We start from the raw sequence: 27,104 nt of genomic DNA, 5'->3' as shown, positions 1-27,104 counted from the left end.
ACAATAGCATAGCCTAACCCTCTGTACTTTGGTCTATATTGATGCGGGACATAGACAGCCAGCTGATGACCAATCCATTAGTGCAATGGATGGCTGGAAGCATTTGTCTTTGCCTTTGCAATACCACAGAAGCAATGCATGGTCAATGTACAGCAATGACACACCTGTGTGAACAGCCAGGAGACCCCCCCCCCCCATGTTATGTTACATAGTTACATAGTTAGTACGGTCGAAAAAAGACATATGTCCATCAAGTTCAACCAGGGAATTAAGGGGTAGGGGTGTGGCGCGATATTGGGGAAGGGATGAGATTTTATATTTCTTCATAAGCATTAATCTTATTTTGTCAATTAGGAACATTCAGCACCCACCCGCTATCAAGGCAGCTGCCTATCATGTCATGCCCTACCTGCACAGGTGTGCTGGCTACTCAAATGATCCAATTAAGGAGGCCATTTAGTCAGCAGCAGCAGAAGTCCTGTGCCTGGACGCTCCAACAGCGGCCAGACACAAGCAGAAGCAGAAGCAGCAGAAGCAGCAGCAGCACCACCTTTTGTTTTTTGGCTGCAGCAGCAGCAAGGCCCACAGGGCTGGCTAGCTGGCTAGCCAGCAAGCAGGTAGCAATGAAAGTAGGAATCTTTCTTTTTAACCCTGTAAGGGGGTGGTGCACTGTACCCGAAGATACTGCCATATCGGGTCAATGCATAGGGCGACGGAAGCAAGCTTCGAAATCGGCCCCCGTTCTCAAAAATCCATTTAATATATGGTCCCCAGATAGGGGACGTATCAGATATTAAACTGATAAGAACAGATACTACACTTGATCTTAGCCAAAAGGCCGAGAAGCGATAACCGTGAAAGGGGCGGGCCCAACAAGGTGCCCTTCATGGGCACTATCACTGCTTGCTGTCAGGGAGGCTGCCAGACAATTTTCCATGCACACTCTGGGCTGGGGGGCAGTCAACCACCAGTACACACAGCAGAACCTAAACCCATACCATTATTGCTAAGCAGCAAGACAGGGGCCCATTGCACTCCCACGGGGCCTTTTTAAATGCAATCCATAACCCGGATTTGCCAGGAACCCTTCTTACTCCTCCTACTTGCATGTGACACTGGGCTTAGGATCTGCATAGGAAACACACACACAAGCACACACCTACCTTTGTTGCCTGCAGATGCCTCCTTGGCTGTCCCCAAACGGTATCAAACCAACACCCACGGGAAGCTGTAAGCATAGAGGACATGCCTGCACCCCATTGGACTTACCTGTGTGGGTTAATCCCGGGTTATTTGACAACCTATGGCGGTGATGGTTCTGCTCAGGCAGAGCAGTGCTGATGCTCCTCATAAAGCTGTCGCTGCTGTGAAGGTTCTAGGTGACATCACAAATCCCTATGGTTACATACACAACAAAGCTGGGTTGTTGTTGTTTACACTCTGCAAGGCCTGTGGAAGTGAGTGACATCATAGCACTGTAGTTCTGAGGGTTCTAGATGGATGCAACAATCTCCTGTTGCTTCTATGAAGGCCATAATAGACGACATCACCAAACAGCTCCATAGTCACATACACAGCAAAGGAGAGATGTTGTTTACACCTAGTGATGTCAGTGGTATTGAGTGACATCACAGCACAGTGCTAAGGCTCCTGGGCCTGGACACAGCAGCGGCTGCAATATCTCAACGGAGAATACGTTTATATATATGTGTGTGTGTGCGCGTATATATATATATATATATATATATATATATATATATATATATATATATATATATATTTCTCCGCCGAAATCACTTTTAAACCCATTTCCACCTTTTTTTTCCCTTCTCTTCCTCTTACTTTTTTTTCACGTTTTTTTACGTTTTTCTCCTTTTCGCCTCTTTTCTGGGCGTATTATTCTTCTTTTTCTTCTTTTTTTTCGTCTAATGCATACCCCATCAGTGCAGCAATGCTTATTCAATACCGCCAGCAGATGGAGACACTGGGGGATAATTTTCTAAGGATTTATACTGATTTTTCCTGTCTGAATTTGTCGCACAGAAAGTTGCAGGCCAAATATGTGTGACATTTCTGCGACTTTAGCTTCTAGAGCATTTTTACAACATTATACATAGGTGCTGAATACATAAAAAGCGACTGTTCAGCGACAGACAAGTCGCATCGGCTGAAAGTAGGCCAGAATGTCAGTCCATGTTGGAGCAGGTTTAGATACAGTCTAAAGTATAGATCTCAAAGTCTGTGCACAGAATTTAGCAAGGGCCTCGCACCTTCTGATGCATCAGGTAGGTGCACAATAGCATAGCCTAACCCTCTGTACTTTGGTCTATATTGATGCGGGACATAGACAGCCAGCTGATGACCAATCCATTAGTGCAATGGATGGCTGGAAGCATTTGTCTTTGCCTTTGCAATACCACAGAAGCAATGCATGGTCAATGTACAGCAATGACACACCTGTGTGAACAGCCAGGAGACCCCCCCCCCCCCCATGTTATGTTACATAGTTACATAGTTAGTACGGTCGAAAAAAGACATATGTCCATCAAGTTCAACCAGGGAATTAAGGGGTAGGGGTGTGGCGCGATATTGGGGAAGGGATGAGATTTTATATTTCTTCATAAGCATTAATCTTATTTTGTCAATTAGGAACATTCAGCACCCACCCGCTATCAAGGCAGCTGCCTATCATGTCATGCCCTACCTGCACAGGTGTGCTGGCTACTCAAATGATCCAATTAAGGAGGCCATTTAGTCAGCAGCAGCAGAAGTCCTGTGCCTGGACGCTCCAACAGCGGCCAGACACAAGCAGAAGCAGAAGCAGCAGAAGCAGCAGCAGCACCACCTTTTGTTTTTTGGCTGCAGCAGCAGCAAGGCCCACAGGGCTGGCTAGCTGGCTAGCCAGCAAGCAGGTAGCAATGAAAGTAGGAATCTTTCTTTTTAACCCTGTAAGGGGGTGGTGCACTGTACCCGAAGATACTGCCATATCGGGTCAATGCATAGGGCGACGGAAGCAAGCTTCGAAATCGGCCCCCGTTCTCAAAAATCCATTTAATATATGGTCCCCAGATAGGGGACGTATCAGATATTAAACTGATAAGAACAGATTTTTTTGATTGAAAGAGCTTTATTTTCCGTTCAGTCATTACAAGTCGTACAATAAATTACAGTCACACAAAGCATGATAGTACAATACACAGCAAAGGTTCCCTAAGCTATACATCGCACACCATGCTACTCTAACATTCAGCTCAATCCTGCAATATAAAGGCACAAGAGATCAAACAAAAAACCAAATAATACAATCTGTGATCGGGGTAGGGGTGTGGGCGACTATGTGGGGGTAGGGAGGGGGCGGATCACAGGGCCAAACTGTTGGGCTGTATCTTCAGGGAGACATGGGAGAAGGAGAGGGGTCTTCACTCCTCTTCTTCCTCATCAACGGCCGAGCTGTCCAAGATGGAATAGTCTCTAAGCAGGTTCTTGATGAACCTGCGGCAGTCCCGGACGGACATGTTTTCCCTGTTGATCACGAGGCGGTTCCTGGCAAGCCACACTGCGTCCTTAAAACAGTTCATAAGGCGCCAGGCCTCCTGGATGGCCTCCACGTCGTGGGTCCCAGGGAACAGGCCGTAAAGCACCGAATGGTACGATAGGCAGCTCCTGGGCACTGAGTCTCTGAGTTCCTGTTCTAGGGCGTCCAACAGACCCTGTGCAAAGGGGCACTGCCAAAACACGTGGAAAGATGTTTCCTCCACGTAGGGGCAACGGGGGCAGTACCGGGTCTTGCACAGGTTGCGGGCATGCATGAATGACCTGAGAGAGAGACCTCCCATGACGGCCATCCACGACAAGTCCTTGTGTCCATTGGTAAGCCGCTTTGAGGCCACATTGTTCCAAACTGTCTCTGCAGTGGCTGCGGGGAGTCCCGGAACCAGCTCGGTCGAGTCCTTAGCTCGGATGAGCTTGTGGATTGTTTTTGGCTTCCATAGGTCTGGTTTCAGTCCTTCCAGCTGGTGCTCCCTCACAAACCGGACAACATCCCCATAGAACCAGGGAGTGTTCCAGTTGTAAGGGATGGAGCTGTCCCACTTGTCCCAGCCCAGCTGTCTCCAGAGGGGCATGAGAAGCAAGCGAGACATGGACCTGCCCGCTGAGCCAGTCTTTTCTACAAGAGTCCGCTGCACCGTGACACATGCAAAGGAGGCCCTCAGCAGAGCGGGGATGTCAGGTATTCCCTTCCCACCCTTGCGGGGTTCCTTGTACATCACGGTCCTCTTGACTCTGTCCATTTTGCCCCAGACGAAGCCAAACACTGTCCGGGTGATGGCCTTGCAAACGGTGGTATGGGGAGGCCAGGCCTGTGCGGTATATTGGAGCACAGGCAAAACTTCACTCCGCAGGACAAGTGCCTTGCCTTCCATCGTGAGCTTTCTGGAGCTCCACAGTCCGATCTTCGAGTTTATCCTTCCTAGTCGGTCTTGCCAAGACTTAAGGGCCGCTCCTTCCTTCCCGAACCAGACTCCAAGAATTTGAATGAAGTCCGGCTTGACAGCAAAGGGGAAGGGGGCGGAAGAAGCCAGGTGCCATTCCCCGAAGAGCATGGCCTCCGACTTCCCGCAGTTGACTTTTGCCCCCGAAGCTCTGCCGAAGTCCTCGCAGGTCTGGACGAGTGCAGTCACCGAACACTGGTCAGCGCAGAAGACGGTCACGTCGTCCATGTAGAGCGAGCACTTGACCTCGTGGCGATCTGGTCCTGGTGCGGTGATCCCTCTGATCTCTCCATTCTGCCGGATAGTCTCAGCGAAGAGCTCTATAACACAAACAAAAAGGAGAGGTGAAAGAGGGCAGCCTTGTCTAACCCCTGAAAGAATAGGAAAGGGGTCAGTCTTCCAGCCGTTCACCAACACCGTGCTGTAAATGTCAAAATACATAACGTTAACAAAAGAGCAAAACATCTTCCCCAGACCCAGCCTGCGCAAAACCCTGTCCATGAATGCGTGGGAGACACGGTCGAACGCCTTCTCCTGATCTAAGCTGACCAGGGCGGCGCGGCCCCCGCGGTCCTGGATGTAATGGACCGTGTCTCTCACAAGGGCAAGGCTGTCGGCAATCCTGCGGCCAGGAATGCTGCAGGTCTGGTCCGGATGGACGATCTGCCCCATGACAGATTTCAGCCTGTTGGCCAGCACCTTGGCGAGGATCTTGTAGTCCACGTTCAGGAGAGAGATGGGACGCCAGTTTTTCAGGTCACATCTCTCCCCCTTCCGCTTATACAAGATCGTGATCATCCCTTCCCTCAACGACGGAGGCATTCTGCCCCCCACCACCATCTCCTCGTACACCTCCAACAGGTCCGGACAGATCAGGTCACCCAGCGCTACGTAGAGCTCGGCCGGGAGACCGTCACTGCCCGGGGTCCTGCCGGGCTTAAAGGATTTAGCGGCAGAGAGCAGCTCCCCCACCGTCAAGGGATCGTCCATAGCCGCCGCACCTGCGGGATCAACAACGTTAGTGACACCTGACAGGAACCTCTCGGCGGCTTCGGGGTCGGATGACTTGGGGGCGTAGAGGTTGCTGTAGAAGTCGTGGACGACCCCCATCACTTCCTCCTTGCCGCTCCTCATGTGTCCGGTCTCATCTCGTAGCTCAGTCAGGGGCGTGTGGCCGGCATGGAGCTTCCTGAAAAAGAAAGAGTTACATTTCTCACCCTTCTCCAGGTTCTCCACCTTGGAACGAAAGACGATTCGCTTGGATTCCTCCTCAAAGTGCCTTTTCAAGCTCTTTTTGGTCTCCTCCAGCTCCTCCCTGACGTCCCAGCCACACTGGAGCAGGTCCTGCAGGGACCGCAGCTCGCGCTGCAGTTTCCTCAAGTCCCACTTCTTCGCACACGCCTGTTGTCTGCCTTTTGCCTGAAAGAAACAACGGAATTCGACTTTAACATATTCCCACCAATCGCTGATGCACTTGAACAGACATTTGTCATTTCGCCATACAAGGTAAGCATCCCTAAGTTCCTCCATGACCTCCCTCTGCTCCAACAGGGCACAATTCAACTTCCAGGAGCCCGGGCCAGGTGGGAATCCATGGCCCAGAGTCCCCCGGAATCGAATGGCCCTGTGGTCAGAGAAGAAGCAGGGGACCATAGAGTACGACACCTTTCTGACTGCTCTCGAAGTGAAGATGAAGTCTATCCGAGAACGGAGCGAGCCATCGGGGCGGCTCCACGTATAGTTTACGGAGCCGTTCCCGACGGACCCGACAACGTCCTGCAAGGATGCCTCCGTCACCATCTCAATCAGCAGTTTAGACGTCACGTCCAGGTTGGCGGATGTGCCAGAACTGCGCCCTTCCACCTCAATGGGGCAGTTGAAGTCACCACCCAACACTACTGCTCTAGTGGTGGCGAGTTCAGCCCGCAGGGCCTGGAGAACCTCCAGTCGGACATCCCTCTCAGGGGAGGCATACACGTTGATGAGCCGCACGGGCTCACCCGCCCAGGAACCGTCTGCGACAAGAAGTCTGCCACAGACGAGCTCCCGGACGGAATCAAGTGCAAAGTTACCTCCCCTGATCAGGATGGCCACCCCCGCAGACCTATTGTCGCCCCCACCAGACCAGTAGGAAGGGCCGTGAGGCCACTGCCTGGCCAGATGGTTGTAAGACCTAGAAGCAGACAAAGCACATTCCTGCAACATGTAAACATCACACCTCTGGGAATCTAAGAACGTAAGAACAGTCTGAAATCTAAACCAAGCTCTAATACTCCTCACATTAATGCAGAAGATGTTGAGATCAGCCATGGGAATAAAAAGAGAGGTTAGTTCTGATACTAGTTACCAGTCTGGTCGGACGGGTCCTCTTCTCTAGCGCCTGTCGGCTCCTGTGGCTTCTCGTAGCGCCCTTCCAAGAACTCGTCGTAGACCGTGTTGGACGGAGTGTCCAGGATTTTCTTAACCTCTGGGTCCTGCAGCAGCTCCTCCATAGATTGAGCTTGGACTGGCTCTGCTTGGACCTGCTCCACTTGGGCCTGCTCCATCACCTCCTCTCCTTCTGAAGCCTCAAGGCTCTCGCAGACCTGCTCCATCTCCTCCTCCTCATCTGAAGCTTGAGGGGTCTCGCAGGTCTCGATTATCTTTCTTTTGTGGGACTCTTCTGATACGTTGTCCCTTCCTTTCCTCTTCCTCTGTATGGTACCTGGGGGAGGAAGCACAGGAAAGTCCTCCGAAGGGCGGGCACCAGCAGCTGGAGGGGGGTTAGGTGCTGCTGGGCCAGGAGAGAAAGGAGGCTGGGTGGGGCGGGGGGCAGGAGAGAGTGCCCGGGCAGGGGAGGACGGGGCAGGGGTGGGCCGGGCAGGGGAGGACGGGGCAGGGGTGGGCCGGGGTGGGGTACGGGGGGCAGGGGTGGGCCGGGGTGGGGTACGGGGGGCAGGGGTGGGGCGGGATGGGGCAGGAGGGGCTGGGGTGGGACGGGATGGGGTAGGAGGGGCAGGGGTGGGACGGGATGGGGCAGGGGTGGGACGGGATGGGGCAGGGGTGGGACGGGATGGGGCAGGAGAGAGGGCGGGAGGGGCAGGGGATGGGACTGGAGGGGCAGGGGAGGGGCGGGACGGGGCAGGGGTGGTGGCTTTCGCCTTCTTACCCTCCTTGGTCGGCTTGGCCATCCGTGGTGTTGGCTCCGGAGCTGGGGCTGGCTTCGGTGCTCTCGCTGCCACAGATGCCCATGTTCTCTCCCTCTGGGGGCAGTCCTTGTAGCTGTGGGCTGCCAGTCCGCAGAGGTTGCAGGTCTTGCTCTTGGGGCAGTCCTTGGTCGTGTGACCTGTCACACGGCAATACCTGCAGGCATCCTCCGTACAGTCCTTGCCCTCGTGGCCCATCTTGCCACATCTCCTGCAGGTCTGCGGCATGTCCGGGTAGAAGATAAGTCCTGTGGAGTTGCCCAAGGAAAATGTCGTTGGCAGGTGCTGTAGTCCGTCTGGAGAAGCAGGGTTCTTGTTGAGTCTGACGACCACAGACCACTTGCAGGTCCAGTATCCGAGTGAGTTCAGGATGCGGGTGGGCTCCCTCACCACGGTGCAGAAGCGCTTCAGGAAGGTCGAGATGTCCGTGCCTGGGGTGTGTGGGTTCCGCATTGAGACCGTCACCCGCCTCTCCTCTCTTTGAATAAGGCAGTTGCCCACAAAGCGAGAGAAAGGGGATTCGGGACTCGCCGCTTTCACCACCTCCCAGTATCTTCTACAGGTCCCAATGGTGGCAAAGGTGATGTAGAAGATTCCCGAAAAGAAGGTTGCTATTCCCAGGGTGTCAGCCGTGGGGAAGCCTTGATCCGCCAGCATCTTCTTGCAGAACACGTCGTGGGACATGTCCGGCACCCTTCCGTCCACGGGCTTGAGCTTCAAGGCAACAGTCTGCCTCATCCAGGGCTCCAGGGTTGGGGCTTCCAGGTTAGGACTTCTGCCGCCCTTCTGCCTTGCCGTGGTGGAGGTTGAAGCTTGCTGTGGTTGGGGCTGGACCTCCAGGCCTTGCCCTGCAGCCTCCTGGGTGGACTTGCTGGTTGAGGCCATGGCTTCTTCCAGCAGGCTCTTTTCCGCTTCCTTGCTTGCTTGTGGAGAGAGGCTTCGCAAAGTCTTCTTTCCCGGGTGGGAGGAGCTATGCAAATCCTTCTCCAGAGGCAGCGAGTTTCTTCGAAAAGATTCTGCGCCGCCTTCCTCTTCGCCGCTGTTCCGGAATTCACCGCCGATTCCCTTCTTCCAGGTTCTTCGTCGGCTTCTTCCGGAGCTGCAGTCTTCAAGATCTTCTCCTTCTTCAGATGTTCCGAGGCAGGCAGGAGACGATCTTCAGGTGGTATGCTCTAGAGAAATGCGGTTCTAATAAGAACGAAAAGTACTGCAATCGTACTACGCAAAATCTCTACCACAATGCTTGGAGTTCTTCAGACCGTAGCGATCATGGTATCTCCCCTGCCAGGTCAGTATAAACTGATAAGAACAGATACTACACTTGATCTTAGCCAAAAGGCCGAGAAGCGATAACCGTGAAAGGGGCGGGCCCAACAAGGTGCCCTTCATGGGCACTATCACTGCTTGCTGTCAGGGAGGCTGCCAGACAATTTTCCATGCACACTCTGGGCTGGGGGGCAGTCAACCACCAGTACACACAGCAGAACCTAAACCCATACCATTATTGCTAAGCAGCAAGACAGGGGCCCATTGCACTCCCACGGGGCCTTTTTAAATGCAATCCATAACCCGGATTTGCCAGGAACCCTTCTTACTCCTCCTACTTGCATGTGACACTGGGCTTAGGATCTGCATAGGAAACACACACACAAGCACACACCTACCTTTGTTGCCTGCAGATGCCTCCTTGGCTGTCCCCAAACGGTATCAAACCAACACCCACGGGAAGCTGTAAGCATAGAGGACATGCCTGCACCCCATTGGACTTACCTGTGTGGGTTAAACCCGGGTTATTTGACAACCTATGGCGGTGATGGTTCTGCTCAGGCAGAGCAGTGCTGATGCTCCTCATAAAGCTGTCGCTGCTGTGAAGGTTCTAGGTGACATCACAAATCCCTATGGTTACATACACAACAAAGCTGGGTTGTTGTTGTTTACACTCTGCAAGGCCTGTGGAAGTGAGTGACATCATAGCACTGTAGTTCTGAGGGTTCTAGATGGATGCAACAATCTCCTGTTGCTTCTATGAAGGCCATAATAGACGACATCACCAAACAGCTCCATAGTCACATACACAGCAAAGGAGAGATGTTGTTTACACCTAGTGATGTCAGTGGTATTGAGTGACATCACAGCACAGTGCTAAGGCTCCTGGGCCTGGACACAGCAGCGGCTGCAATATCTCAACGGAGAATACGTTTATATATATGTGTGTGTGTGCGCGTATATATATATATATATATATTTCTCCGCCGAAATCACTTTTAAACCCATTTCCACCTTTTTTTCCCTTCTCTTCCTCTTACTTTTTTTTCACGTTTTTTTACGTTTTTCTCCTTTTCGCCTCTTTTCTGGGCGTATTATTCTTCTTTTTCTTCTTTTTTTTCGTCTAATGCATACCCCATCAGTGCAGCAATGCTTATTCAATACCGCCAGCAGATGGAGACACTGGGGGATAATTTTCTAAGGATTTATACTGATTTTTCCTGTCTGAATTTGTCGCACAGAAAGTTGCAGGCCAAATATGTGTGACATTTCTGCGACTTTAGCTTCTAGAGCATTTTTACAACATTATACATAGGTGCTGAATACATAAAAAGCGACTGTTCAGCGACAGACAAGTCGCATCGGCTGAAAGTAGGCCAGAATGTCAGTCCATGTTGGAGCAGGTTTAGATACAGTCTAAAGTATAGATCTCAAAGTCTGTGCACAGAATTTAGCAAGGGCCTCGCACCTTCTGATGCATCAGGTAGGTGCACAATAGCATAGCCTAACCCTCTGTACTTTGGTCTATATTGATGCGGGACATAGACAGCCAGCTGATGACCAATCCATTAGTGCAATGGATGGCTGGAAGCATTTGTCTTTGCCTTTGCAATACCACAGAAGCAATGCATGGTCAATGTACAGCAATGACACACCTGTGTGAACAGCCAGGAGACCCCCCCCCCCCCCCCATGTTATGTTACATAGTTACATAGTTAGTACGGTCGAAAAAAGACATATGTCCATCAAGTTCAACCAGGGAATTAAGGGGTAGGGGTGTGGCGCGATATTGGGGAAGGGATGAGATTTTATATTTCTTCATAAGCATTAATCTTATTTTGTCAATTAGGAACATTCAGCACCCACCCGCTATCAAGGCAGCTGCCTATCATGTCATGCCCTACCTGCACAGGTGTGCTGGCTACTCAAATGATCCAATTAAGGAGGCCATTTAGTCAGCAGCAGCAGAAGTCCTGTGCCTGGACGCTCCAACAGCGGCCAGACACAAGCAGAAGCAGAAGCAGCAGAAGCAGCAGCAGCACCACCTTTTGTTTTTTGGCTGCTGCAGCAGCAGCAAGGCCCACAGGGCTGGCTAGCTGGCTAGCCAGCAAGCAGGTAGCAATGAAAGTAGGAATCTTTCTTTTTAACCCTGTAAGGGGGTGGTGCACTGTACCCGAAGATACTGCCATATCGGGTCAATGCATAGGGCGACGGAAGCAAGCTTCGAAATCGGCCCCCGTTCTCAAAAATCCATTTAATATATGGTCCCCAGATAGGGGACGTATCAGATATTAAACTGATAAGAACAGATACTACACTTGATCTTAGCCAAAAGGCCGAGAAGCGATAACCGTGAAAGGGGCGGGCCCAACAAGGTGCCCTTCATGGGCACTATCACTGCTTGCTGTCAGGGAGGCTGCCAGACAATTTTCCATGCACACTCTGGGCTGGGGGGCAGTCAACCACCAGTACACACAGCAGAACCTAAACCCATACCATTATTGCTAAGCAGCAAGACAGGGGCCCATTGCACTCCCACGGGGCCTTTTTAAATGCAATCCATAACCCGGATTTGCCAGGAACCCTTCTTACTCCTCCTACTTGCATGTGACACTGGGCTTAGGATCTGCATAGGAAACACACACACAAGCACACACCTACCTTTGTTGCCTGCAGATGCCTCCTTGGCTGTCCCCAAACGGTATCAAACCAACACCCACGGGAAGCTGTAAGCATAGAGGACATGCCTGCACCCCATTGGACTTACCTGTGTGGGTTAAACCCGGGTTATTTGACAACCTATGGCGGTGATGGTTCTGCTCAGGCAGAGCAGTGCTGATGCTCCTCATAAAGCTGTCGCTGCTGTGAAGGTTCTAGGTGACATCACAAATCCCTATGGTTACATACACAACAAAGCTGGGTTGTTGTTGTTTACACTCTGCAAGGCCTGTGGAAGTGAGTGACATCATAGCACTGTAGTTCTGAGGGTTCTAGATGGATGCAACAATCTCCTGTTGCTTCTATGAAGGCCATAATAGACGACATCACCAAACAGCTCCATAGTCACATACACAGCAAAGGAGAGATGTTGTTTACACCTAGTGATGTCAGTGGTATTGAGTGACATCACAGCACAGTGCTAAGGCTCCTGGGCCTGGACACAGCAGCGGCTGCAATATCTCAACGGAGAATACGTTTATATATATGTGTGTGTGTGCGCGTATATATATATATATATATATATATATATATATATATATATATTTCTCCGCCGAAATCACTTTTAAACCCATTTCCACCTTTTTTTCCCTTCTCTTCCTCTTACTTTTTTTTCACGTTTTTTTACGTTTTTCTCCTTTTCGCCTCTTTTCTGGGCGTATTATTCTTCTTTTTCTTCTTTTTTTTCGTCTAATGCATACCCCATCAGTGCAGCAATGCTTATTCAATACCGCCAGCAGATGGAGACACTGGGGGATAATTTTCTAAGGATTTATACTGATTTTTCCTGTCTGAATTTGTCGCACAGAAAGTTGCAGGCCAAATATGTGTGACATTTCTGCGACTTTAGCTTCTAGAGCATTTTTACAACATTATACATAGGTGCTGAATACATAAAAAGCGACTGTTCAGCGACAGACAAGTCGCATCGGCTGAAAGTAGGCCAGAATGTCAGTCCATGTTGGAGCAGGTTTAGATACAGTCTAAAGTATAGATCTCAAAGTCTGTGCACAGAATTTAGCAAGGGCCTCGCACCTTCTGATGCATCAGGTAGGTGCACAATAGCATAGCCTAACCCTCTGTACTTTGGTCTATATTGATGCGGGACATAGACAGCCAGCTGATGACCAATCCATTAGTGCAATGGATGGCTGGAAGCATTTGTCTTTGCCTTTGCAATACCACAGAAGCAATGCATGGTCAATGTACAGCAATGACACACCTGTGTGAACAGCCAGGAGACCCCCCCCCCCCCCCCCATGTTATGTTACATAGTTACATAGTTAGTACGGTCGAAAAAAGACATATGTCCATCAAGTTCAACCAGGGAATTAAGGGGTAGGGGTGTGGCGCGATATTGGGGAAGGGATGAGATTTTATATTTCTTCATAAGCATTAATCTTATTTTGTCAATTAGGAACATTCAGCACCCACCCGCTATCAAGGCAGCTGCCTATCATGTCATGCCCTACCTGCACAGGTGTGCTGGCTACTCAAATGATCCAATTAAGGAGGCCATTTAGTCAGCAGCAGCAGAAGTCCTGTGCCTGGACGCTCCAACAGCGGCCAGACACAAGCAGAAGCAGAAGCAGCAGAAGCAGCAGCAGCACCACCTTTTGTTCTTTGGCTGCAGCAGCAGCAAGGCCCACAGGGCTGGCTAGCTGGCTAGCCAGCAAGCAGGTAGCAATGAAAGTAGGAATCTTTCTTTTTAACCCTGTAAGGGGGTGGTGCACTGTACCCGAAGATACTGCCATATCGGGTCAATGCATAGGGCGACGGAAGCAAGCTTCGAAATCGGCCCCCGTTCTCAAAAATCCATTTAATATATGGTCCCCAGATAGGGGACGTATCAGATATTAAACTGATAAGAACAGATACTACACTTGATCTTAGCCAAAAGGCCGAGAAGCGATAACCGTGAAAGGGGCGGGCCCAACAAGGTGCCCTTCATGGGCACTATCACTGCTTGCTGTCAGGGAGGCTGCCAGACAATTTTCCATGCACACTCTGGGCTGGGGGGCAGTCAACCACCAGTACACACAGCAGAACCTAAACCCATACCATTATTGCTAAGCAGCAAGACAGGGGCCCATTGCACTCCCACGGGGCCTTTTTAAATGCAATCCATAACCCGGATTTGCCAGGAACCCTTCTTACTCCTCCTACTTGCATGTGACACTGGGCTTAGGATCTGCATAGGAAACACACACACAAGCACACACCTACCTTTGTTGCCTGCAGATGCCTCCTTGGCTGTCCCCAAACGGTATCAAACCAACACCCACGGGAAGCTGTAAGCATAGAGGACATGCCTGCACCCCATTGGACTTACCTGTGTGGGTTAAACCCGGGTTATTTGACAACCTATGGCGGTGATGGTTCTGCTCAGGCAGAGCAGTGCTGATGCTCCTCATAAAGCTGTCGCTGCTGTGAAGGTTCTAGGTGACATCACAAATCCCTATGGTTACATACACAACAAAGCTGGGTTGTTGTTGTTTACACTCTGCAAGGCCTGTGGAAGTGAGTGACATCATAGCACTGTAGTTCTGAGGGTTCTAGATGGATGCAACAATCTCCTGTTGCTTCTATGAAGGCCATAATAGACGACATCACCAAACAGCTCCATAGTCACATACACAGCAAAGGAGAGATGTTGTTTACACCTAGTGATGTCAGTGGTATTGAGTGACATCACAGCACAGTGCTAAGGCTCCTGGGCCTGGACACAGCAGCGGCTGCAATATCTCAACGGAGAATACGTTTATATATATGTGTGTGTGTGCGCGTATATATATATATATATATATATATATATATATATATATATATATTTCTCCGCCGAAATCACTTTTAAACCCATTTCCACCTTTTTTTCCCTTCTCTTCCTCTTACTTTTTTTTCACGTTTTTTTACGTTTTTCTCCTTTTCGCCTCTTTTCTGGGCGTATTATTCTTCTTTTTCTTCTTTTTTTTCGTCTAATGCATACCCCATCAGTGCAGCAATGCTTATTCAATACCGCCAGCAGATGGAGACACTGGGGGATAATTTTCTAAGGATTTATACTGATTTTTCCTGTCTGAATTTGTCGCACAGAAAGTTGCAGGCCAAATATGTGTGACATTTCTGCGACTTTAGCTTCTAGAGCATTTTTACAACATTATACATAGGTGCTGAATACATAAAAAGCGACTGTTCAGCGACAGACAAGTCGCATCGGCTGAAAGTAGGCCAGAATGTCAGTCCATGTTGGAGCAGGTTTAGATACAGTCTAAAGTATAGATCTCAAAGTCTGTGCACAGAATTTAGCAAGGGCCTCGCACCTTCTGATGCATCAGGTAGGTGCACAATAGCATAGCCTAACCCTCTGTACTTTGGTCTATATTGATGCGGGACATAGACAGCCAGCTGATGACCAATCCATTAGTGCAATGGATGGCTGGAAGCATTTGTCTTTGCCTTTGCAATACCACAGAAGCAATGCATGGTCAATGTACAGCAATGACACACCTGTGTGAACAGCCAGGAGACCCCCCCCCCCCCCCATGTTATGTTACATAGTTACATAGTTAGTACGGTCGAAAAAAGACATATGTCCATCAAGTTCAACCAGGGAATTAAGGGGTAGGGGTGTGGCGCGATATTGGGGAAGGGATGAGATTTTATATTTCTTCATAAGCATTAATCTTATTTTGTCAATTAGGAACATTCAGCACCCACCCGCTATCAAGGCAGCTGCCTATCATGTCATGCCCTACCTGCACAGGTGTGCTGGCTACTCAAATGATCCAATTAAGGAGGCCATTTAGTCAGCAGCAGCAGAAGTCCTGTGCCTGGACGCTCCAACAGCGGCCAGACACAAGCAGAAGCAGAAGCAGCAGAAGCAGCAGCAGCACCACCTTTTGTTTTTTGGCTGCAGCAGCAGCAAGGCCCACAGGGCTGGCTAGCTGGCTAGCCAGCAAGCAGGTAGCAATGAAAGTAGGAATCTTTCTTTTTAACCCTGTAAGGGGGTGGTGCACTGTACCCGAAGATACTGCCATATCGGGTCAATGCATAGGGCGACGGAAGCAAGCTTCGAAATCGGCCCCCGTTCTCAAAAATCCATTTAATATATGGTCCCCAGATAGGGGACGTATCAGATATTAAACTGATAAGAACAGATTTTTTTTTTTTTTTTTTAAAGCCGAGGAACGTGCTTTCGATTCACCCAAAGTGCAAGAAAAAGTGCAAACGTGTTACACTAAAAAAACGTGCACAAAGGATGCGGTCTATCGCAAGCCCTTCTCCGATAGGAGAGAGGCCCCCCAACAAACCTTACCCTTCGCCTCCGGACCAAAAGGTACCTGCGAGGTTCCAGGTTCGATGTCCCTTTTCGCCGAAGCTACTAGGGGACCACAAATGCTCCCGGCATCCCCCTTGGCGTTAGCCAAGGTATCTGCCCGCAGAGCCGATTACGGTAGGTACCCTGCCAAAGCAGGAGTACCCGGGGTGTTTGCAGGGAGGTGCGGAACCTAATGGCCACACACACCTCCCCTAGACCGCCAGGAGGGACACCCAGAAGGGCTACCGCATCCTGACAAATCCTGTGAACACACAACACGCAAAAAGTGACACAGTGAAACAAAAAAGAAATAAATAAGTGAATGTGTGCAGATATACTGCCCGGACATCCGGCCGGATCTATAAAAATTTCTCTGATCCTAGCCAGAAGGCCGGGAATCAAGAGGTGAGTGCCACAAGGTGAAGAGATTATGGTGCCCGTGCTTCAACTCAGTGAGTCTATTCTCCCAGTGAGTTTCGGCACCTCGGGGTCACCACTCCCCGAGGCACAAAAGTACCTCGGCTCTAGACCCTCTCAGCCTCATGGCGAGACCCGGAGGGAACAGGTCACATCGGGGCAGCCGTCGAGCTGATTCCTCAGAACCAGCCCCGGAAAGCCCTGGTACACCTGCATCCTCCATGCAGCACCCATCCCCACCAGCGTCACTGTACACCGGCATGAAAAACTGATAAGAACAGATTTTTTTTTTTTGATTGAAAGAGCTTTATTTTCCGTTCAGTCATTACAAGTCGTACAATAAATTACAGTCACACAAAGCATGATAGTACAATACACAGCAAAGGTTCCCTAAGCTATACATCGCACACCATGCTACTCTAACATTCAGCTCAATCCTGCAATATAAAGGCACAAGAGATCAAACAAAAACCGAATAATACAATCTGTGATCGGGGTAGGGGTGTGGGCGACTATGTGGGGGTAGGGAGGGGGCGGATCACAGGGCCAAACTGTTGGGCTGTATCTTCAGGGAGACATGGGAGAAGGAGAGGGGTCTTCACTCCTCTTCTTCCTCATCAACGGCCGAGCTGTCCAAGATGGAATAGTCTCTAAGCAGGTTCTTGATGAACCTGCGGCAGTCCCGGACGGACATGTTTTCCCTGTTGATCACGAGGCGGTTCCTGGCAAGCCACACTGCGTCCTTAAAACAGTTCATAAGGCGCCAGGCCTCCTGGATGGCCTCCACGTCGTGGGTCCCAGGGAACAGGCCGTAAAGCACCGAATGGTACGATAGGCAGCTCCTGGGCACTGAGTCTCTGAGTTCGTGTTCTAGGGCGTCCAACAGACCCTGTGCAAAGGGGCACTGCCAAAACACGTGGAAAGATGTTTCCTCCACGTAGGGGCAACGGGGGCAGTACCGGGTCTTGCACAGGTTGCGGGCATGCATGAATGACCTGAGAGAGAGACCTCCCATGACGGCCATCCACGACAAGTCCTTGTGTCCATTGGTAAGCCGCTTTGAGGCCACATTGTTCCAAACTGTCTCTGCAGTGGCTGCGGGGAGTCCCGGAACCAGCTCGGTCGAGTCCTTAGCTCGGATGAGCTTGTGGATTGTCTTTGGCTTCCATAGGTCTGGTTTCAGTCCTTCCAGCTGGTGCTCCCTCACAAACCGGACAACATCCCCATAGAACCAGGGAGTGTTCCAGTTGTAAGGGATGGAGCTGTCCCACTTGTCCCAGCCCAGCTGTCTCCAGAGGGGCATGAGAAGCAAGCGAGACATGGACCTGCCCGCTGAGCCAGTCTTTTCTACAAGAGTCCGCTGCACCGTGACACATGCAAAGGAGGCCCTCAGCAGAGCGGGGATGTCGGGTATTCCCTTCCCACCCTTGCGGGGTTCCTTGTACATCACGGTCCTCTTGACTCTGTCCATTTTGCCCCAGACGAAGCCAAACACTGTCCGGGTGATGGCCTTGCAAACGGTGGTATGGGGAGGCCAGGCCTGTGCGGTATATTGGAGCACAGGCAAAACTTCACTCCGCAGGACAAGTGCCTTGCCTTCCATCGTGAGCTTTCTGGAGCTCCACAGTCCGATCTTCGAGTTTATCCTTCCTAGTCGGTCTTGCCAAGACTTAAGGGCCGCTCCTTCCTTCCCGAACCAGACTCCAAGAATTTGAATGAAGTCCGGCTTAATAGTAAAGGGGAAGGGGGCGGAAGAAGCCAGGAGCCATTCCCCGAAGAGCATGGCCTCCGACTTCCCGCAGTTGACTTTTGCCCCCGAAGCTCTGCCGAAGTCCTCGCAGGTCTGGACGAGTGCAGTCACCGAACGCTGGTCAGCGCAGAAGACGGTCACGTCGTCCATGTAGAGCGAGCACTTGACCTCGTGGCGATCTGGTCCTGGTGCGGTGATCCCTCTGATCTCTCCATTCTGCCGGATAGTCTCAGCGAAGAGCTCTATAACACAAACAAAAAGGAGAGGTGAAAGAGGGCAGCCTTGTCTAACCCCTGAAAGAATGGAAAAGGGGTCAGTCTTCCAGCCGTTCACCAACACCGTGCTGTAAATGTCAAAATACATAACGTTAACAAAAGAGCAAAACATCTTCCCCAGACCCAGCCTGCGCAAAACCCTGTCCATGAATGCGTGGGAGACACGGTCGAACGCCTTCTCCTGATCTAAGCTGACCAGGGCGGCGCGGCCCCCGCGGTCCTGGATGTAATGGACCGTGTCTCTCACAAGGGCAAGGCTGTCGGCAATCCTGCGGCCAGGAATGCTGCAGGTCTGGTCCGGATGGACGATCTGCCCCATGACAGGTTTCAGCCTGTTGGCCAGCACCTTGGCGAGGATCTTGTAGTCCACGTTCAGGAGAGAGATGGGACGCCAGTTTTTCAGGTCACATCTCTCCCCCTTCCGCTTATACAAGATCGTGATCATCCCTTCCCTCAACGACGGAGGCATTCTGCCCCCCACCACCATCTCCTCGTACACCTCCAACAGGTCCGGACAGATCAGGCCACCCAGCGCTACGTAGAGCTCGGCCGGGAGACCGTCACTGCCCGGGGTCCTGCCGGGCTTAAAGGATTTAGCGGCAGAGAGCAGCTCCCCCACCGTCAAGGGATCGTCCATAGCCGCCGCCCCTGCGGGATCAACAACGTTAGTGACACCTGACAGGAACCTCTCGGCGGCTTCGGGGTCGGATGACTTGGGGGCGTAGAGGTTGCTGTAGAAGTCGTGGACGACCCCCATCACTTCCTCCTTGCCGCTCCTCATGTGTCCGGTCTCATCTCGTAGCTCAGTCAGGGGCGTGTGGCCGGCATGGAGCTTCCTGAAAAAGAAAGAGTTACATTTCTCACCCTTCTCCAAGTTCTCCACCTTGGAACGAAAGACGATTCGCTTGGATTCCTCCTCAAAGTGCCTTTTCAAGCTCTTTTTGGTCTCCTCCAGCTCCTCCCTGACGTCCCAGCCACACTGGAGCAGGTCCTGCAGGGACCGCAGCTCGCGCTGCAGTTTCCTCAAGTCCCACTTCTTCGCACACGCCTGTTGTCTGCCTTTTGCCTGAAAGAAACAACGGAATTCGACTTTAACATATTCCCACCAATCGCTGATGCACTTGAACAGACATTTGTCATTTCGCCATACAAGGTAAGCATCCCTAAGTTCCTCCATGACCTCCCTCTGCTCCAACAGGGCACAATTCAACTTCCAGGAGCCCGGGCCAGGTGGGAATCCATGGCCCAGAGTCCCCCGGAATCGAATGGCCCTGTGGTCAGAGAAGAAGCAGGGGACCATAGAGTACGACACCTTTCTGACTGCTCTCGAAGTGAAGATGAAGTCTATCCGAGAACGGAGCGAGCCATCGGGGCGGCTCCACGTATAGTTTACGGAGCCGTTCCCGATGGACCCGACAACGTCCTGCAAGGATGCCTCCGTCACCATCTCAATCAGCAGTTTAGACGTCACGTCCAGGTTGGCGGATGTGCCAGAACTGCGCCCGTCCACCTCAATGGGGCAGTTGAAGTCACCACCCAACACTACTGCTCTAGTGGTGGCGAGTTCAGCCCGCAGGGCCTGGAGAACCTCCAGTCGGACATCCCTCTCAGGGGAGGCATACACGTTGATGAGCCGCACGGGCTCACCCGCCCAGGAACCGTCTGCGACAAGAAGTCTGCCACAGACGAGCTCCCGGGCGGAATCAAGTGCAAAGTTACCTCCCCTGATCAGGATGGCCACCCCCGCAGACCTATTGTCGCCCCCACCAGACCAGTAGGAAGGGCCGTGAGGCCACTGCCTGGCCAGATGGTTGTAAGACCTAGAAGCAGACAAAGCACATTCCTGCAACATGTAAACATCACACCTCTGGGAATCTAAGAACGTAAGAACAGTCTGAAATCTAAACCAAGCTCTAATACTCCTCACATTAATGCAGAAGATGTTGAGATCAGCCATGGGAATAAAAAGAGAGGTTAGTTCTGATACTAGTTACCAGTCTGGTCGGACGGGTCCTCTTCTCTGGCGCCTGTCGGCTCCTGTGGCTTCTCGTAGCGCCCTTCCAAGAACTCGTCGTAGACCGTGTTGGACGGAGTGTCCAGGATTTTCTTAACCTCTGGGTCCTGCAGCAGCTCCTCCATAGATTGAGCTTGGACTGGCTCTGCTTGGACCTGCTCCACTTGGGCCTGCTCCATCACCTCCTCTCCTTCTGAAGCCTCAAGGCTCTCGCAGACCTGCTCCATATCCTCCTCCTCATCTGAAGCTTGAGGGGTTTCGCAGGTCTCGATTATCTTTCTTTTGTGGGACTCTTCTGATACGTTGTCCCTTCCTTTCCTCTTCCTCTGTATGGTACCTGGGGGAGGAAGCACAGGAAAGTCCTCCGAAGGGCGGGCACCAGCAGCTGGAGGGGGGTTAGGTGCTGCTGGGCCAGGAGAGAAAGGAGGCTGGGTGGGGCGGGGGGCAGGAGAGAGTGCCCGGGCAGGGGAGGATGGGGCAGGGGTGGGCCGGGCAGGGGAGGACGGGGCAGGGGTGGGCCGGGCAGGGGAGGACGGGGCAGGGGTGGGCCGGGGTGGGGTACGGGGGGCAGGGGTGGGCCGGGGTGGGGTACGGGGGGCAGGGGTGGGGCGGGATGGGGCAGGAGGGGCGGGGGTGGGACGGGATGGGGCAGGAGGGGCAGGGGTGGGACGGGATGGGGCAGGAGGGGCAGGGGTGGGACGGGATGGGGCAGGGGTGGGGCGGGATGGGGCAGGAGATGGGGCGGGAGGGGCAGGGGATGGGGCGGGAGGGGCAGGGGAGGGGCGGGACGGGGCAGGGGTGGTGGCTTTCGCCTTCTTACCCTCCTTGGTCGGCTTGGCCATCCGTGGTGTTGGCTCCGGAGCTGGGGCTGGCTTCGGTGCTCTCGCTGCCACAGATGCCCATGTTCTCTCCCTCTGGGGGCAGTCCTTGTAGCTGTGGGCTGCCAGTCCGCAGAGGTTGCAGGTCTTGCTCTTGGGGCAGTCCTTGGTCGTGTGACCTGTCACACGGCAATACCTGCAGGCATCCTCCGTACAGTCCTTGCCCTCGTGGCCCATCTTGCCACATCTCCTGCAGGTCTGCGGCATGTCCGGGTAGAAGATAAGTCCTGTGGAGTTGCCCAAGGAAAATGTCGTTGGCAGGTGCTGTAGTCCGTCTGGAGAAGCAGGGTTCTTGTTGAGTCTGACGACCACAGACCACTTGCAGGTCCAGTATCCGAGTGAGTTCAGGATGCGGGTGGGCTCCCTCACCACGGTGCAGAAGCGCTTCAGGAAGGTCGAGATGTCCGTGCCTGGGGTGTGTGGGTTCCGCATTGAGACCGTCACCCGCCTCTCCTCTCTTTGAATAAGGCAGTTGCCCACAAAGCGAGAGAAAGGGGATTCGGGACTCGCCGCTTTCACCACCTCCCAGTATCTTCTACAGGTCCCAATGGTGGCAAAGGTGATGTAGAAGATTCCCGAAAAGAAGGTTGCTATTCCCAGGGTGTCAGCCGTGGGGAAGCCTTGATCCGCCAGCATCTTCTTGCAGAACACGTCGTGGGACATGTCCGGCACCCTTCCGTCCACGGGCTTGAGCTTCAAGGCAACAGTCTGCCTCATCCAGGGCTCCAGGGTTGGAGCTTCCAGGTTAGGAATTCTGCCGCCCTTCTGCCTTGCCGTGGTGGAGGTTGAAGCTTGCTGTGGTTGGGGCTGGACCTCCAGGCCTTGCCCTGCAGCCTCCTGGGTGGACTTGCTGGTTGAGGCCATGGCTTCTTCCAGCAGGCTCTTTTCCGCTTCCTTGCTTGCTTGTGGAGAGAGGCTTCGCAAAGTCTTCTTTCCCGGGTGGGAGGAGCTATGCAGATCCGGTCCCGGTGGGAGGAGCTATGCAAATCCTTCTCCAGAGGCAGCGAGTTTCTTCGAAAAGATTCTGCGCCGCCTTCCTCTTCGCCGCTGTTCCGGAATTCACCGCCGATTCCCTTCTTCCAGGTTCTTCGTCGGCTTCTTCCGGAGCTGCAGTCTTCAAGATCTTCTCCTTCTTCAGATGTTCCGAGGCAGGCAGGAGACGATCTTCAGGTGGTATGCTCTAGAGAAATGCGGTTCTAATAAGAACGAAAAGTACTGCAATCGTACTACGCAAAATCTCTACCACAATGCTTGGAGTTCTTCAGACCGTAGCGATCATGGTATCTCCCCTGCCAGGTAAGTATAAGATAAGAACAGATACTACACTTGATCTTAGCCAAAAGGCCGAGAAGCGATAACCGTGAAAGGGGCGGGCCCAACAAGGTGCCCTTCATGGGCACTATCACTGCTTGCTGTCAGGGAGGCTGCCAGACAATTTTCCATGCACACTCTGGGCTGGGGGGCAGTCAACCACCAGTACACACAGCAGAACCTAAACCCATACCATTATTGCTAAGCAGCAAGACAGGGGCCCATTGCACTCCCACGGGGCCTTTTTAAATGCAATCCATAACCCGGATTTGCCAGGAACCCTTCTTACTCCTCCTACTTGCATGTGACACTGGGCTTAGGATCTGCATAGGAAACACACACACAAGCACACACCTACCTTTGTTGCCTGCAGATGCCTCCTTGGCTGTCCCCAAACGGTATCAAACCAACACCCACGGGAAGCTGTAAGCATAGAGGACATGCCTGCACCCCATTGGACTTACCTGTGTGGGTTAAACCCGGGTTATTTGACAACCTATGGCGGTGATGGTTCTGCTCAGGCAGAGCAGTGCTGATGCTCCTCATAAAGCTGTCGCTGCTGTGAAGGTTCTAGGTGACATCACAAATCCCTATGGTTACATACACAACAAAGCTGGGTTGTTGTTGTTTACACTCTGCAAGGCCTGTGGAAGTGAGTGACATCATAGCACTGTAGTTCTGAGGGTTCTAGATGGATGCAACAATCTCCTGTTGCTTCTATGAAGGCCATAATAGACGACATCACCAAACAGCTCCATAGTCACATACACAGCAAAGGAGAGATGTTGTTTACACCTAGTGATGTCAGTGGTATTGAGTGACATCACAGCACAGTGCTAAGGCTCCTGGGCCTGGACACAGCAGCGGCTGCAATATCTCAACGGAGAATACGTTTATATATATGTGTGTGTGCGCGTATATATATATATATATATATATATATATATATATATATATATATATATATATATTTCTCCGCCGAAATCACTTTTAAACCCATTTCCACCTTTTTTTCCCTTCTCTTCCTCTTCCTTTTTTTTTACGTTTTTTTACGTTTTTCTCCTTTTCGCCTCTTTTCTGGGCGTATTATTCTTCTTTTTTTTCGTCTAATGCATACCCCATCAGTGCAGCAATGCTTATTCAATACCGCCAGCAGATGGAGACACTGGGGGATAATTTTCTAAGGATTTATACTGATTTTTCCTGTCTGAATTTGTCGCACAGAAAGTTGCAGGCCAAATATGTGTGACATTTCTGCGACTTTAGCTTCTAGAGCATTTTTACAACATTATACATAGGTGCTGAATACATAAAAAGCGACTGTTCAGCGACAGACAAGTCGCATCGGCTGAAAGTAGGCCAGAATGTCAGTCCATGTTGGAGCAGGTTTAGATACAGTCTAAAGTATAGATCTCAAAGTCTGTGCACAGAATTTAGCAAGGGCCTCGCACCTTCTGATGCATCAGGTAGGTGCACAATAGCATAGCCTAACCCTCTGTACTTTGGTCTATATTGATGCGGGACATAGACAGCCAGCTGATGACCAATCCATTAGTGCAATGGATGGCTGGAAGCATTTGTCTTTGCCTTTGCAATACCACAGAAGCAATGCATGGTCAATGTACAGCAATGACACACCTGTGTGAACAGCCAGGAGACCCCCCCCCCCCCCATGTTATGTTACATAGTTACATAGTTAGTACGGTCGAAAAAAGACATATGTCCATCAAGTTCAACCAGGGAATTAAGGGGTAGGGGTGTGGCGCGATATTGGGGAAGGGATGAGATTTTATATTTCTTCATAAGCATTAATCTTATTTTGTCAATTAGGAACATTCAGCACCCACCCGCTATCAAGGCAGCTGCCTATCATGTCATGCCCTACCTGCACAGGTGTGCTGGCTACTCAAATGATCCAATTAAGGAGGCCATTTAGTCAGCAGCAGCAGAAGTCCTGTGCCTGGACGCTCCAACAGCGGCCAGACACAAGCAGAAGCAGAAGCAGCAGAAGCAGCAGCAGCACCACCTTTTGTTTTTTGGCTGCAGCAGCAGCAAGGCCCACAGGGCTGGCTAGCTGGCTAGCCAGCAAGCAGGTAGCAATGAAAGTAGGAATCTTTCTTTTTAACCCTGTAAGGGGGTGGTGCACTGTACCCGAAGATACTGCCATATCGGGTCAATGCATAGGGCGACGGAAGCAAGCTTCGAAATCGGCCCCCGTTCTCAAAAATCCATTTAATATATGGTCCCCAGATAGGGGACGTATCAGATATTAAACTGATAAGAACAGATTTTTTTTTTTTTTTTTTTATCTAAAGCCGAGGAACGTGCTTTCGATTCACCCAAAGTGCAAGAAAAAGTGCAAACGTGTTACACTAAAAAAAACGTGCACAAAGGATGCGGTCTATCGCAAGCCCTTCTCCGATAGGAGAGAGGCCCCCCAACAAACCTTACCCTTCGCCTCCGGACCAAAAGGTACCTGCGAGGTTCCAGGTTCGATGTCCCTTTTCGCCGAAGCTACTAGGGGACCACAAATGCTCCCGGCATCCCCCTTGGCGTTAGCCAAGGTATCTGCCCGCAGAGCCAATTACGGTAGGTACCCTGCCAAAGCAGGAGTACCCGGGGTGTTTGCAGGGAGGTGCGGAACCTAATGGCCACACACACCTCCCCTAGACCGCCAGGAGGGACACCCAGAAGGGCTACCGCATCCTGACAAATCCTGTGAACACACAACACGCAAAAAGTGACACAGTGAGACAAAAAAAGAAATAAATAAGTGAATGTGTGCAGATATACTGCCCGGACATCCGGCCGGATCTATAAAAATTTCTCTGATCCTAGCCAGAAGGCCGGGAATCAAGAGGTGAGTGCCACAAGGTGAAGAGATTATGGTGCCCGTGCTTCAACTCAGTGAGCCTATTCTCCCAGTGAGTTTCGGCACCTCGGGGTCACCACTCCCCGAGGCACAAAGTACCTCGGCTCTAGACCCTCTCAGCCTCATGGCGAGACCCGGAGGGAACAGGTCACATCGGGGCAGCCGTCGAGCTGATTCCTCAGAACCAGCCCCGGAAAGCCCTGGTACACCTGCATCCTCCATGCAGCACCCATCCCCACCAGCATGAAAACTGATAAGAACAGATACTACACTTGATCTTAGCCAAAAGGCCGAGAAGCGATAACCGTGAAAGGGGCGGGCCCAACAAGGTGCCCTTCATGGGCACTATCACTGCTTGCTGTCAGGGAGGCTGCCAGACAATTTTCCATGCACACTCTGGGCTGGGGGGCAGTCAACCACCAGTACACACAGCAGAACCTAAACCCATACCATTATTGCTAAGCAGCAAGACAGGGGCCCATTGCACTCCCACGGGGCCTTTTTAAATGCAATCCATAACCCGGATTTGCCAGGAACCCTTCTTACTCCTCCTACTTGCATGTGACACTGGGCTTAGGATCTGCATAGGAAACACACACACAAGCACACACCTACCTTTGTTGCCTGCAGATGCCTCCTTGGCTGTCCCCAAACGGTATCAAACCAACACCCACGGGAAGCTGTAAGCATAGAGGACATGCCTGCACCCCATTGGACTTACCTGTGTGGGTTAAACCCGGGTTATTTGACAACCTATGGCGGTGATGGTTCTGCTCAGGCAGAGCAGTGCTGATGCTCCTCATAAAGCTGTCGCTGCTGTGAAGGTTCTAGGTGACATCACAAATCCCTATGGTTACATACACAACAAAGCTGGGTTGTTGTTGTTTACACTCTGCAAGGCCTGTGGAAGTGAGTGACATCATAGCACTGTAGTTCTGAGGGTTCTAGATGGATGCAACAATCTCCTGTTGCTTCTATGAAGGCCATAATAGACGACATCACCAAACAGCTCCATAGTCACATACACAGCAAAGGAGAGATGTTGTTTACACCTAGTGATGTCAGTGGTATTGAGTGACATCACAGCACAGTGCTAAGGCTCCTGGGCCTGGACACAGCAGCGGCTGCAATATCTCAACGGAGAATACGTTTATATATATGTGTGTGTGTGCGCGTATATATATATATATATATATATATATATATATATATATATATATTTCTCCGCCGAAATCACTTTTAAACCCATTTCCACCTTTTTTTCCCTTCTCTTCCTCTTACTTTTTTTTCACGTTTTTTTACGTTTTTCTCCTTTTCGCCTCTTTTCTGGGCGTATTATTCTTCTTTTTCTTCTTTTTTTTCGTCTAATGCATACCCCATCAGTGCAGCAATGCTTATTCAATACCGCCAGCAGATGGAGACACTGGGGGATAATTTTCTAAGGATTTATACTGATTTTTCATGTCTGAATTTGTCGCACAGAAAGTTGCAGGCCAAATATGTGTGACATTTCTGCGACTTTAGCTTCTAGAGCATTTTTACAACATTATACATAGGTGCTGAATACATAAAAAGCGACTGTTCAGCGACAGACAAGTCGCATCGGC

At 51.3% G+C, this 27,104-nt stretch overlaps 4 non-coding genes and 5 pseudogenes across 4 annotated transcripts; all 9 read right to left on the bottom strand.

Annotated features, from left to right (window-relative positions):
• Positions 1-659: 659 nt before the first annotated feature.
• LOC130349346 (U2 spliceosomal RNA) lies at positions 660-850 on the bottom strand. Its single transcript, XR_008886697.1, has one exon. It is a non-coding gene; the product is annotated as a U2 spliceosomal RNA (small nuclear RNA).
• A 2,104-nt stretch (positions 851-2,954) lies between these two features.
• On the bottom strand, positions 2,955-3,127 carry LOC130349266 (U2 spliceosomal RNA; annotated as a pseudogene).
• A 5,750-nt stretch (positions 3,128-8,877) lies between these two features.
• LOC130349302 (U2 spliceosomal RNA) lies at positions 8,878-9,029 on the bottom strand (annotated as a pseudogene).
• A 2,072-nt stretch (positions 9,030-11,101) lies between these two features.
• LOC130349345 (U2 spliceosomal RNA) lies at positions 11,102-11,292 on the bottom strand. The gene has a single exon (XR_008886696.1). It is a non-coding gene; the product is annotated as a U2 spliceosomal RNA (small nuclear RNA).
• Positions 11,293-13,384: 2,092 nt separating this feature from the next.
• On the bottom strand, positions 13,385-13,575 carry LOC130349344 (U2 spliceosomal RNA). Its single transcript, XR_008886695.1, has one exon. It is a non-coding gene; the product is annotated as a U2 spliceosomal RNA (small nuclear RNA).
• A 2,092-nt stretch (positions 13,576-15,667) lies between these two features.
• Positions 15,668-15,847, bottom strand: LOC130349282 (U2 spliceosomal RNA; annotated as a pseudogene).
• Positions 15,848-22,502: 6,655 nt separating this feature from the next.
• Positions 22,503-22,670, bottom strand: LOC130349304 (U2 spliceosomal RNA; annotated as a pseudogene).
• A 2,090-nt stretch (positions 22,671-24,760) lies between these two features.
• Positions 24,761-24,945, bottom strand: LOC130349284 (U2 spliceosomal RNA). The gene has a single exon (XR_008886666.1). It is a non-coding gene; the product is annotated as a U2 spliceosomal RNA (small nuclear RNA).
• A 694-nt stretch (positions 24,946-25,639) lies between these two features.
• LOC130349311 (U2 spliceosomal RNA) lies at positions 25,640-25,799 on the bottom strand (annotated as a pseudogene).
• Positions 25,800-27,104: the final 1,305 nt, after the last annotated feature.

The sequence above is a fragment of the Hyla sarda genome, unplaced genomic scaffold (genome assembly GCF_029499605.1).
Source record: "Hyla sarda isolate aHylSar1 unplaced genomic scaffold, aHylSar1.hap1 scaffold_91, whole genome shotgun sequence".
NCBI classification, from domain to species: Eukaryota; Metazoa; Chordata; class Amphibia; order Anura; family Hylidae; genus Hyla; species Hyla sarda.
This window is presented reverse-complemented; position numbering and strand designations above follow the sequence as displayed.